We start from the raw sequence: 13,231 nt of genomic DNA on the forward strand, positions 1-13,231 counted from the left end.
CGGTAAGTCAGGCTGACTCAGGACTTCTTTGCCCTTCTTATCTGCAAAGTGGAAATCCTGCCAATGCCTGTATCCCTCAAAGCATCTCTCCATTAGAGAGCTGTAATGCACAAATGCAGACAATATATGTGAAATTTTTGTAACATCTAAAACATTTACTATTCCTATTAGAAGCTAGTAGATTCCTAAACACAAAAACATTTATATTCAACAAGCACTCATAGAGGATGGGCCAAGTATCCAAACACCATGTTAGATGATACTAGGGTCACAAAACACAGCTTCTGCCCTCAAAAAGCTTGTGAGGAAACACAACAAAACCAAGTATATAAAGCACTCTAACAGAAGTATACAAAAGGTGTTACAAGGACATAAATAAGAATTATCACAAATCAAGGCACAATAAAAGGTCTTAAGTGACAAAGCACAATTAAATCACATAATAACATGTACACAGAGATGACTTCAGCTGAAAGAAACCAAAGACAGAGGAAACAAATGTACAAACAAAACTAATCAGAGCTGCTCTAGAAATGATGCTTCTGGCATCATTCATGCTGGCATGAAGCTGTCAACTTACTGGAATATCTTGAAGGGTGTCACCAAAGGGTGAGCTCACCGTGAACTCACCACTGCACAAACGGGAGGCAGGCATGCAGAGTGCTTCCTCACAAGCTGCCCAAGTCTCTACGACCCATGGGAACATCCCTGGCCAAGAGAAGCCTCTGCTGGGTGGCTGAGATGTCATGAGAAATGAACCCATGCCTCACTTCCTGTTGACTTAATTTCTTAGGTCACCACAGCTGGTTGGCAGAAGGGAGAATACTCACCACTTTAACCTTCAAAGCAACAACCAGCTTACGTGTGAGCACATATTCACAGAACTGGTTCCTCTGGGCATTTAGGGTGAATGTACATGAGAGGTAATTATTTGATTTTTTTTTCTTGCCTCGGTACACTTGAACCTGCTTAAATATGAGCCCAGATCTTTGTTAAATGGTACCCAGAGAGTACCAGAACCACATAAGGTCTAAGCAGAAGGTGACTCACTTCTTATTTGAAAGGATGGAGGTACCCAGTGATGATGGGCTGCTTCCACAACTTCTCCCTCCTTTTTGGACACAATTTTTGACAATGACCTTGGTTGGCTACCAAGCAGCCTCTTACCAATTCTCTCAGGAAACAAATGAGGCTGCCAAAAGCAGACAAAACATTGTCTTTGACCCTCAAAGATAAGGACAAGGCAAGGTAAAAATAAGAAGACAAGTCTTTGCTATTTTACTAAAGTACAACACATAGGCCAAAAAATTCTCTGTCCATCATATAGATAGAGGAAAAGTTTACAAAGTACGAAAAAGAAGAACACTAAAAACTACATTTTCACCTCTAAATCTTGGTTTAAATTCCTTTTATTATGGACCATTGGGCTTCCCAGGTGGCTAAAGAATTCACCTGCTGACACAGAGACCTGGGTTCGATCCCTGGGTTGGGAAGATGCCCTGGAGGACAGCATGGCACTCCGCTTCAGTATTCTTGCTTCGAGAATCCCATGGACAGAGGAGCCTGGCAGGCTACAGTCCACTGTGTCACAAAGAGTCTGATATGACTGAGCATGCATGCATGCATAGACTATTATCATTAGTATGAAATGGATTTTTACAAAACAAGTCTGCAATGCAAAAACCCTCCAAAGTTGAATTCTGAAGCTCTGATTGTCCTATTTCTCTGTTTTGATCTGACATTAGGATGATACGCTTACAGTAGTTGGGATTCAAATAGTTCCCCAGCATCGGAAATGACTACTACTAAAGTCTTCAAAAATGCCCTGCAGAGGACTCCTTCAGTGTAGATGGACATAAGTTAAATGTGGAAGGGTGTATTTAACAAAAACTTTAAAAAACTACACAGAGTTCTTACAGCTCCTATGCCAAACCCAAGATTTAAGTCATTGTAACATTTACTGAGCATTTCAGTTCAGTTCCATTCAGTCACTCAGTTGTGTCTGACTCTCTGTAACCCCATGGACTGCAGCATGTTAGGCCTCCCTGTCCATCGCCAACTCCCGGAGTTTACTCAAACTCATGTCCATGGAGTCGGTGATGCCATCCAACCATCTCATCCTCTGTCATCCCCTTCTCCTCTTGCCTTCAATCTTTCCCAGCATCAGGGTCTTTTCCGATGAGTCAGTTCTTCTCATTAGGTGGCCAAAGTATTGAAGCTTCAGCTTCAGCATCAGTCCTCCCAATGAATATTCAGGACTGATTTCCTTTAGGATGGACTGGTTGCATCTCCTTGCAGTGCAAAGGACTCTCAAGAGTCTTCTCCAACACCACAGTTTAAAAGCATCAATTATTCAGCACTCAGCTTTCTTTACAGTTCAACTCTCACATCCACACATGACTACTGGAAAAAAGTGCTATTGAGCACTTACTAAAGTGATTATGTGAAGCCTTGTATCTTCATTATGCTATTAAATCCTCCCAGCAACCCTATCGAAGAGTTGCTGCTATTATTATTATTACCACTTTACAGATAAGGGACTTGAGATTTAAAGAAATGCAGTAATACCTTGTCCAAGCTAATATGGCCAGTAAGTGAGTGGAAACCAGCCTCTAAAATGCACATACCAGCCAGTAGAACAACAGCAAACTAATTACCTTGAGATAACACAGCTAGAATTTTACACATAAGGTACTTTGAATGTTAATTTCAAACAGTAAGAACTTTAATAATTATTTTTAAATCTTTCTATTTGTGTATCCCACAACTCAGAAAGTTAACTGCTAAATATACTTAATTTACAAAAAAAAAAAATCACCTCTGTACTATTTCTGTGTCATTGTAAATTCTCTAAGGGAATGGTGAATGAGAGGTGCCTGAACAAACAGAATAAAAGGCTGTTCTAACTAGCTAACCTCAATTCTCTGAAGTGACCTTGGACATACTGCTTGGAATGTCTGCAAGGGTATAATAACTGTGACTCCATTTTGGCCAAACAAGTGCTTTCAAAATGTTTACATAGGCCTAATTGCCCTAACCTTTCACTAATGTTTACCAAAGACATCATTTTTCATTTAGCCAATAAATAGAAACACTTGTAAAAATGTTTGCTTTAAAAAAAAAAAAAAACTAACCCTGCAAATAAGTATTTCTGTCAAAAGAACTGAAAGGAATATTTTCAAGTTAGATGTGACTATAGGTAATTCAAACATGCTTCAGCTTATTAAGGCACATCCAAATAAACTAACTAAACTTTTTTTTTGGGGGGGGGGGTGACAGGTAGATAGAGGGACAAATACCAGTATATATGGGATTCTAACAAAGTTGACCCACAACTTTCAGTCTTGTTTCTTTAGATGACATGCCCAGGTTTCATATGACCCCACTACAGTGAAAATATAGATATGATATCTGACCTTTTAGTGACGGGTAATTACTTTTGGACCACAAGGTCTGGAATTAGAAAACCTGAGTTTGAAGCGTCCATGCACCACTACTACTTGTTAAGTCATTTGAACCTGAATTCTAGTTCTTTCAATGTAGGTCAAATAAGGATTCCTGTCCTACCTCCTCCAAAGACTGTTTTGGAGTGCAAATCAAATGACATAATGTAAGTGCTTTGAGAACTCAAAAGCAGGGTACAGGATACTGACAGGTGTCGTCTGGATGGTACCAGGGAAAAGGTCACCACAGTCTTTTTGATCTCTCCCATTACAAACCAACAAACTAGTGGAGAGAGTGGTGACAGCAATCAGTTTTGGAAGCTCTGAGACAAGGTTTTAATTTACTCAAGGGTTCCTCCTGCACTATTCAGGCAGCATTAGTTTCTGTGCTTTCTGGTGGTCTTAGAATGGAAGGATTCACTAGGACTAGATTCAGGGTGATTCAAAAGGAACATTTCTTCTCAAAGAAGCAATAATGAACAAGTAACATCTTCCCTTTTCCCCCAAGTTCCTTTACAGCTCGGACACTTTGTCCCTTCTCCTATTCCAAGTTCCTTAAAGAAAAAAAAATTTTTTTTTTTAATTCTCTGACTCTACTTCTCACCATGTGGAAGCACTCTGATTCTGCCTCAGGTGAAACTGCACAGGCAGAGGTCAGCAGCAATCTTCTTATTGCCAAACCCGGGAGACTTTTCACTCCACAACTGCCTGACCTCTCAGTAGTACTGAACTATTGAATACTCACTCTTTACATCGCTCTCTTGAATGCATTAACACGGTCTCTTCCAGCACTTCTCCTTTATCTCTGTATGCTCCTTTCAGTCCCTTGTATGAGCTCCCTTTCCTGTGCCCTTATCACTTTGCTGACAAAGGTCTGTACAGTCAAAGCTATGGTTTTTCCAGTAGTCATGTATGGATGTAGAGCTGGACCATAGAGAAGGCTGAGCACCAAAGAATTGATGCTTTTGAACTGTGGTGTTGGGGAAGACTCTTGAGAGTCCCTTGGACAGCAAGGAGATCAAACCAGTCAATCCTAAAAGGAAACCAACCCTGAATATTCATTAGAAGAACTGATGCTGAAGCTGAAGCGCCAATACTTTGACCAACTAATTCGAAAAGCCAACTCATTTGAAAAGCCCCTGAGGCTGTTAAAGATTGAAGGCAAAAGGAAAAGGAGGCGGCAGATAGCCTCACCAACTCAATGGACATGAATCTGAGCAAACTCTGGCAGATAGTGAAGGACAGGGGAGCCTAGTATATTGCAGTCCATGGGGTCTCAAAGAGTTGGACATGACTGAGTGACTGAACAACAAAATGCCCATATCATAATGTAGGTGCTCCCCTATTTTCCTCATAACCCTCTTATTTAGTTCCTTTTCCCCTGGGTGATCTTCTCCATCCCTGTGGCTTTCTGTAGAAGTCCACATGGAGATGAGAAGTATTACTCTCCTGAGCTCAAGACTCACACATGCCACTGCCTTTCAGACATCCCCTAACTCCTAACATGCACAAAACCGAACTCCTCATCTAACCCTCTGCCTGCCCTCCTCTTGGCATTCTCCACAGAGTGAAGAATATCATCATCCTTGACCCTACTGGCTCCCTCCCCCCAAAATCACTCTGAACAGCAAGTCATGTTAATTCTACTTCTCTGAGATCTGCCAAATTTATCCCTTTCTCTCCTTCTTTACAACCTTCGTTCAGACACCAGCCAGTTTCCTCCCTTTACTTTTTTCCTTCCACTAATCCATTCACTACACTGCAGTCAGAGAGGGCTTTCTAAAAATATTGATAAAACTCTGTTATTTTCTGGATAAATCTTACTATTCCTTAACACTGCCTATAAGAGCTCCGATCCACTTATTTTTCTAGGGTTACCTCTTAAATCTCCATCATCTCTTATCCTGTACCCCCACCACCACCCCCCCACACACAGGCACAGAACTTAGTCAGTTCTCATTCAGCCTTCAGGTCTTTGCTGAGGTACCACTTCTTCCCTGACCTCCCATGTCCATTCTGGACATCCCTCTTATGAGGTACCACAGCACACATATTTTCTCAATTATAATGCTTTTCACTCTGTAAAAATAGCCTGTTTACTTGTCTGTCTCCCCTGCTAGATGGCAACCTTCACGAAGGCAAGATTGTGCCTGTTTCCTTCAAGATTGTATCTCTGGCTCCAAGTATAAGAGGTATGTGTCAAGGTATAAAACAAATGCTCAATTCTTACTTGTCTAATTAACAAACCAATGAATCCCTGAGGGTGGAAGAGAAGTTGTTCTGGAAAAGTTTATGAGAAAAGATCATTTAGCTAATTTCCTGGAGCATAAAAACTGTTGGTTACATTTCCAATGTTTTCTAATCTATAATACACGTTCCTTGTTCTATGAAAATCTATAATCACATCTGTAGACTTTGGAGTGAAATGGACATTTAGCAATTTTGCAGTTGGATAAATGTCCACAGGTAAAACGGATAATACAGACCAAGGCAGCTTCAGTTTGCACTGAATTATAAATTGGTTACACTAATCATGGTAACTAGGTGAATAATCTCTTCCATACTCATAAATGTGACATATCATCAGGGGATCAAATGTAAAACACAAAACTCAAATTGACAGTTAATGAGTGTATGAAAAACAAAAAAAATGTTAGTGAAAAATAGCATGCCTGACATCTCAACACAATGGCCTCTATATTTTGACTTTGGTTTTTTGCTCATAACTCATGTTGCCGCTAACATTAACTACACTCATGGACCAAATAAACCTCTTACCCAACTGTCAACATGAAGGTGAATGATGTGGGCTTTTTATTGCTGTCTGGTAAAACCTACAGTAGACAGTGAAGCAGAGCAAACATGGGCATGGGATTCACTGCTGGTGGTTATGCTTACCACACTCTCACTCAGTACCCAGTTCTCTGAATTATTTAGCTTGCACCAGAAACTCCAAGCTAGAATACGGTTCAGCTACTTAAGAACCAAATACTAAATCCACTCTACAAGAAAAAGGAAAAAGAAAAAAAGCAATTCCTTGTTAGATATTCCTCAACACAGTTTCTTTTAAAGGGTAAACATGCCCCCTGAAGAAAATCAGCATTTGGCTAACAGCCAGTCGGGCAAGAGACACTTCCAGGACTTTCCTACAGATGCGGAGGAGAGGGCATATCGAACTATCAAAGGAATAGTAGGAAAAGGAGGAGGAGCGGCAGTGGTCTGGGGCTCCTGGAAAGTTTCCGGAGACAGAGAATCCTAAACATTCTACCCAACCGGTCTAACCTTTTCAGGTTTCTAGTAAAATCAGGTTTTCTGAAACCAGTAATTAAAATAGTACCCTACAACCTGCCTGCTTCTTAAATATGTAAATGTATGACTTGACTTCACATATCATAGGAAAGCTGCACACAAGATTAAACTGGAATACAGTATGTTAAATACTTGATAAATATTCAGGAAGTATTACCTTTATATGGTTTTTAATGCAGATGTTACCAGCCTAGTTTGGTTTTCCTAGTAACAACATGCAATGGTTTTTTTTGTTTGTTTGTTTGTTTCGCTAATGGCTATATAGCCATCATAGTTCTTTGTTTTCCACTTGTATAATTAACCTGAGTCTATGGCCCAAAGCCTAAAATCCATCAATCTATGAGAAAACAAAGACTTAAGGAAACTCAACCACAAGCTTCCTTATTCTATTATTTCAGTATGATACTCATCCATCCTTCTACCATAAAGCTCACACTGATTATCTGTATTGACAAATAAGTTACCCTACCTTGTGTTCAACCTTCTCAACCATATTTATCATTTCCTATCTCATTGTCTTTCTTTAAAACATCACTTTCTCACACGTTTTAGTTATTTATGAACTTTTATTTTCTCCATTATTTGACTGAACAAGGTCTTAGAGTCATTGTATGCCCCATAGCATAGAGTTTTAAACAGCATTTAAAATAATATTTGTTAACTATTATGGTTATATACAACTACTATATACTTACTGTTAAATGTTTTGAAAATACATAAAAATGTTCAAGGGGAAATAAACTATGCCTAGTCATCCTCCAATGGGAAAAAAAAAAGTCCTGCTCCATTTTGGCCCTTTCAGCCTCTTTCCTTATATAGGTATATTTTCTGCTTTTTTAAACATAGTTGAGAGTTATTATGGTCTTCCCTGGTGGCTCAAATGGTAAAGAATTTGCCTGCAATGTGGGAGACTCAGATCCCTGGGTCAGGAAGAACCCCTAGAGAAGGGAATGGCTACCCACTCCACTATGCTTGCCTGGAGAATCCCATGGACAGAGGAGCCTGGAAGGCTTCAGTCCATAGGGTCACAAAAAGTTGGACACAGCTGAGCGACTAACACTTTTCACTTACTACACATATATTTCTCTAACTGATCTCCTCCTATTTACCAAAAATTGGTAAATACCTTTCCATACTGTTAAAACCCTTCATAAATATCCTTTTAAAAGTCTCTATAACACCATATCTTTTGACAATACCCTAATTAATTCAAACTGTTCCCCTCCTGTTGGCCACTGAGACTATCGTCAATACCTGACTTTTCTAACCAAAGCTATATTAAGCACTTGTGAATGTTAACTTTTTAAATATTTCTTATAAGTTCCCTTGGACAGACTGCTAGAAGTGGAACTATTGGACTGAGGAGTAGACACATTCGTGAGATTTTTCAGACATTCAGCCAACAAGTTTTTCAGAAAGGTTTAACCTCAGTGTACCCCTCACAGCATCTGAGAGTGCCTGCTCTACTGCACACTAACTGATGTGAAGAGCTAGAATTTTTTAAAATCTATGTAAATCTGAGAGCTGGTTGTTGTTTCAATTTATTTGATTAATGGAAAGAGAAAGCATTTTTTTTCTTTTCTTTTTTATTTGAGAATGCACTTTCATATGACTATTAGCCATTTAGTTTTCTCTTCTATGGATAATCTGTTCCTGTCTTTACGGTCTTCTATTGTGGTGTAGCAAATTCCCACAAACTTAGAACCTTAACACAACATGTATTTCCTCACAATTCTGAAAGTCAGAGTCTGGATGGGGCTGGCTGGGTTCTCAGCTCAGGCTCTCCTTCACAAGGCTGAAATCAAAGCACTGGCCAGGCTGTGTTCCTAACCAACGGCTCTGGTAAAGAAACCAGTTCCGAGCTCATTCATTTGCAGGCCCTCAGTCTGAGTTCCCGATTTCCATGCTCGGTCACCCTCAGCAATTCCAGGTCTCCTGACTTTCTCACATCAAGGCTGTATACTGTCACCCTGCTTATTTAACTTATATGCAGAGTACATCATGAGAAATGCTGGGCTGGAAGAAGCACAAGCTAGAATCAAGATTGCCAGGAAAAATATCAATAACCTCAGATATGCAGGCGACACCACCCTTATGGCAGAAAGTGAAGAGGAACTAAAACGCTTCTTGATGAAAGTGAAAGAGGAGAGTGAAAAAGTTGGGTTAAAGCTCAACATTCAGAAAACAAAGATCATGGCATCTGGTCCCATCACTTCATGGGAAATAGATGGGGAAACAGTGGAAACAGCATCAGACTTTATTTTGGGGGGCTCCAAAATCACTGCAGATGGTGACTGCAGCCATGAAATTAAAAGACGTTTACTCCTTGGAAGAAAAGTTATGACCAATCTAGATGGCATTTTCAAAAGCAGAGACATTACTTTGCCAACAAATGTCCATCTAGTCAAGGCTACGGTTTTTCCACTGGTCATGTATAGATGTGAGAGTTGGACTGTGAAGAAAGCTGAGCGCTGAAGAATTGATGATTTTGAACTGTGGTGTTGGAGAAGACTCTTGAGAGTCCCTTAGACTACAAGGAGATCCAACCAGTCCATTCTGAAGGAGATCGGCCCTGGGATTTCTTTGGAAGGAATGATGCTAAGGCTGAAACTCCAGTACTTTGGCCACCTCATGTGAAGAGTTGACTCATTGGAAAAGACCCTGATGCTGGGAGGGATTGGGGGCAGGAGGAGAAGGGGATGACAGAGGATGAGATGGCTGGATGGTATCCCTGACTCGATGGACGTGAGTCTGAGTGAACTCCAGGAGTTGGTGATGGACGGGAAGGCCTGGCGTGCTGTGGCATGGGGTCGCAAAGAGTCGGACACAACCGAGCGACTGAACTGAACTGAACTGACTTTCTCAAGGCCGCCTCCACTCCTTCTCAAGCATCCCCTCCATCTTCAATGCAGCAACAACATAGTCAGTCCTTCTCAGGCTTCAGATTGCTCGGATTTCCCTAACCAGAGAACGCTCTCCTCTTTTTACAGGCCCCTTTGATTAGATCTGACTTCCCTGGTGGCTCAGACGGTAAAGCGTCTGCCTATAATGCGGGAGACCCGGGTTTCATCCCTGGGTCGGGAAGATCCCCTGGAGAAGGAAATGACAACCCATTCCAGTACTCTTGCCTGGGAAATCCCATGGACAGAGGAGCCTGGTAGGCTACAGTCCACAAGGTCGCAAAGAGTCAGACAGGACTGAGCGACTTCACTTCACTTTGATTAGATTTGGCCCACCAGCTCATTCTCCTATTTTATATTCAACTGTGCCATGTAACATAATATGATCAAGGAAGTGACACTTCATCACTGCAACAGGTTCTAGGGATTAGAGCATGCAATCCCAGGGGAGGGGCATTTTCAGAATTGTGTGGGCCACAGCATCTTAGGTGTTGCTTCTAATCATTTGTTTGTTCTCTTTGTGATGTCTTAATTGCATGAATTTACCAAATAAGTGAATCTTACTGATGACTGCCAGAAGGTGCATTTTCCCAATAGCAAAGACAGCTGTGGGGAGGGCCTGCTAAGTGCTAATAAAGATTCCGAACACAGTGGGTCCTCCGTACCTTTGGCTTCCACATCCACAAATTCAACTAATCACAGATTGAAAATACCTGGCGGAAAAACTCCAGAAAGTTCCAGAAGCAAAACTTGAATTTGCTGAGCAACAAGCAACTATCTGCAGATTCCCTAATGGCTCAGTGGTAAAGAATCTGCCGGCTAATACAGGAGATGCAGGTTTGATCCCTGGGTCAGGAAGAGCCCCCGGAGGAGGAAATGGCAACCCACTCCAGGATTCTTGCCTGAGAAATCCCATGGACAGAGGGGCCTGGGGGGTTACAGCCTATGGGGCAGCAAAGAGTAATATATGACTTAGCAACTTAAAAAAAAAAGGCAACTATTTACAAAGTATTTTCGTTGAAATTACAGCTATTTACATAGAATATACATTATATTAGGTACTACCAGTGATCTTATAGTACCGAGGAGTCTGGCAGGCTACAGTCCATGGGATCACAGAGTTAGACACAACTGAGCGGCTAACACTTTCATAAGTAATCTAAAAATGATTTAAATTACACCAGAGGATGTGTGTAGGTTAAGTGCAAGGCACTACACCATTTTATATAAAGGTCTTGAGAATTTTTGAATTTTGGTATCTGAGAGGTCTTGGAACTAAGCCCCCTTGTGTATCGAGGGATGACTGTATATAACTTTGCTAACACTGCTGATAAAGATTTAATTGTGGGGAAAGTGACAATATGAAAGTTACTATCCTATTTTTAAGGGTACAGTTCCTGACTGTTAAGTATATTTACCTTGTTGTGCAACTAATCTCTAGAACTCTTCATTTTGCAAAACTGAAACTATACCCATTTAACATTTACTTTTAACATTGCTATATCCTTATGTATTTATTAACAAACATGTATATTGCAATTTCTACAGGTGCTGTTCTAAGAACTTTAAAGATATTTACTCATTTAATCCTCATAATAACCCTATGAGGTCAGTACTGTCATTCCCATACCAAAGATTAAGAAACACAACAAATAAACTGCTCAAGGTTACACAATAGGAAGTGACCAAGCAGGAATTCAAACCCACACTGGCTTTATAGTTCTTGCTATGAACCATTACATTGTGAAAATACTCACTGTAAAGGCAAACTGATCAGTCATTAATATTATCTCCTTGATGTGCATGACTTTAAAACACTGTTTTATGTGCAATTTACTCTAATATTCTTCTAGTAACTAAAAGTTAGACTATATTACCCAGAAGGACTGCATGTCTACTGATCTTTCAGCCCAGTTTTGATTAAAGCATTTTTTTTGAAGCTAATGAAATAAAAATTGCCTTGTATCTTAAAGGTGTGCCAAAGTAGCTTATGAATGAATACAAATTGCAATTGACTATGACAACTGGAATTAATATATTACAGGAAAAAAGCCTAGATATTTCTCTTTTCCAAGAATAAAGAAAACTTCCAAATAAGTTTACAACAGCATAACTCAATCTCGGTTTAACCTGGTAAATTCAAATCTGTTTTGCTTTGCAAGCTATAAATCTAGATCAGTCTTTATTTGTCATTCATTTGTATATCTTAGTAGTAACTTACTTTATTTGAGGAGTGGGTCTAAAATTTCCGGATCTCAATCTTTTAGCTTAGTAATCCTTTTACAGAAGACCAAATCATGCTTGTCATCAGTCACACAGTGGCATTTACTATATATTAAAAATGAGCAAGGTCAACAGAAGGAACAATCGTTGTAATCTGGGAGCCCTAGTTAGATGCGAATTAAAAGCTCTGCTGAGGCCTCGTTTCTAGGACCCAGGAGGGGAGGACTGAAAAAAAAAACGCACAGAACAGGATCAGCTATTTCAACTGCTTTCTACTTATATACCTGATTCATAAAAATAAACAGACAATGCATCATATAATCTCCTCTCCACTATTATCCACTGCATTATTGTGCAATTTTCATTCCAGAGGATGAAAGAAATAGCAAAATCACCGCTACCCTAGGGAGCTTCTCGGATATTTACAATGCTGTCATCCCCACACCCTTCCCCCAGTGGCCAGCCAGGCGGCAAAGAAGCAGACAGATGCTCACCTGGCCACCGACTGCTTCTCTCCCTTCACCTGCAGGGCCTGCAACCTACTCCAGGCTGGGGCTAGGTTTCGGCAGCCCGCCCTCCTCACGGTGACAGCCCATTTGGCCAGCGACCACTCCGGCCCGGCTCTCTGTTTACAAGCGCTTCTTGCGGTCCCACACTTAAATGCTTCCTTCCAGCAGCCCGGGAAGCGAGACTCCGACGCACAAGGTTCCAGGCCGCAAGGATTCGTCTTCCCCGCCCTAGGGACCCAGCGCCCGGTGTGGCCAACCACACCCTCCTGGCCTTCTTACCTCTTTGTTTTCTCACAGTCTTCATCACATACTTCTTGAAAACAGTGCTATGTGCCTCAGTCTCCTCTCTGCTCTTCTCAACGCCCAAGTGGATGTTTGCAATCGAAATTTTTACTTGGAACCAACCTGGGACTAGTTTTTAGCAGCTCCCTTGATTAAGAGAATTTGAGAAATAACTTATTTCTAAAAATAGGACTATTAGAACCTAGAGGTTGCTTCGCATTTCCGGTTTGGAGCTGCGATGAAAGTCAATTTTCATTGCCCTTTCATGTTGTAGCCTGCAGGTTGAAAGAGGATGGTTTTGAGAGGTCTTCAACCCCCATTCAGATTCACATCAAAACAGAAAGGGCGTGTGTGTGTGTGTGTGTGTGTGTGTGTGTGTGTGTGTGTACATGCACACTGGCAGACGACCTGAGTTCTCCCCAACCCACCCCCAGTGACTTTGGCCAGTTTACAAGAGGATAGGCTGGTCTGAATGGAAGACTGTCTTTGAAGTTTCCTGCTTTATTCTCCATCATAGCGCACTTAGCCATTTTCTCAATTTATAATTACATATTTTAAAAAAAAC

The 13,231-nt window shown here is 40.8% G+C and overlaps 1 protein-coding gene across 5 annotated transcripts in view; it reads right to left on the bottom strand.

The window, feature by feature from the left end:
* Window positions 1–12,508, bottom strand: part of PLEKHM3 (pleckstrin homology domain containing M3) — a 214,158-nt gene extending 201,650 nt beyond the window's left edge. For 3 of the 5 annotated variants that reach the window (XM_042244111.2, XM_004004870.5, XM_060410311.1), the window contains exon 1: window positions 12,370–12,508. The gene's annotated coding sequence lies outside the window, so the exon portion shown is untranslated. Of the gene's footprint in view, window positions 1–580; window positions 696–11,873; window positions 12,101–12,369 lie in introns of those variants that run through there. The other 2 variants (XM_042244110.1, XM_060410310.1) reach the window with 2 other exon arrangements.
* Between the last annotated feature and the right edge of the window lie 723 nt (window positions 12,509–13,231).

Source organism: Ovis aries, chromosome 2 (assembly GCF_016772045.2).
Source record: "Ovis aries strain OAR_USU_Benz2616 breed Rambouillet chromosome 2, ARS-UI_Ramb_v3.0, whole genome shotgun sequence".
Taxonomy (NCBI): Eukaryota; Metazoa; Chordata; class Mammalia; order Artiodactyla; family Bovidae; genus Ovis; species Ovis aries.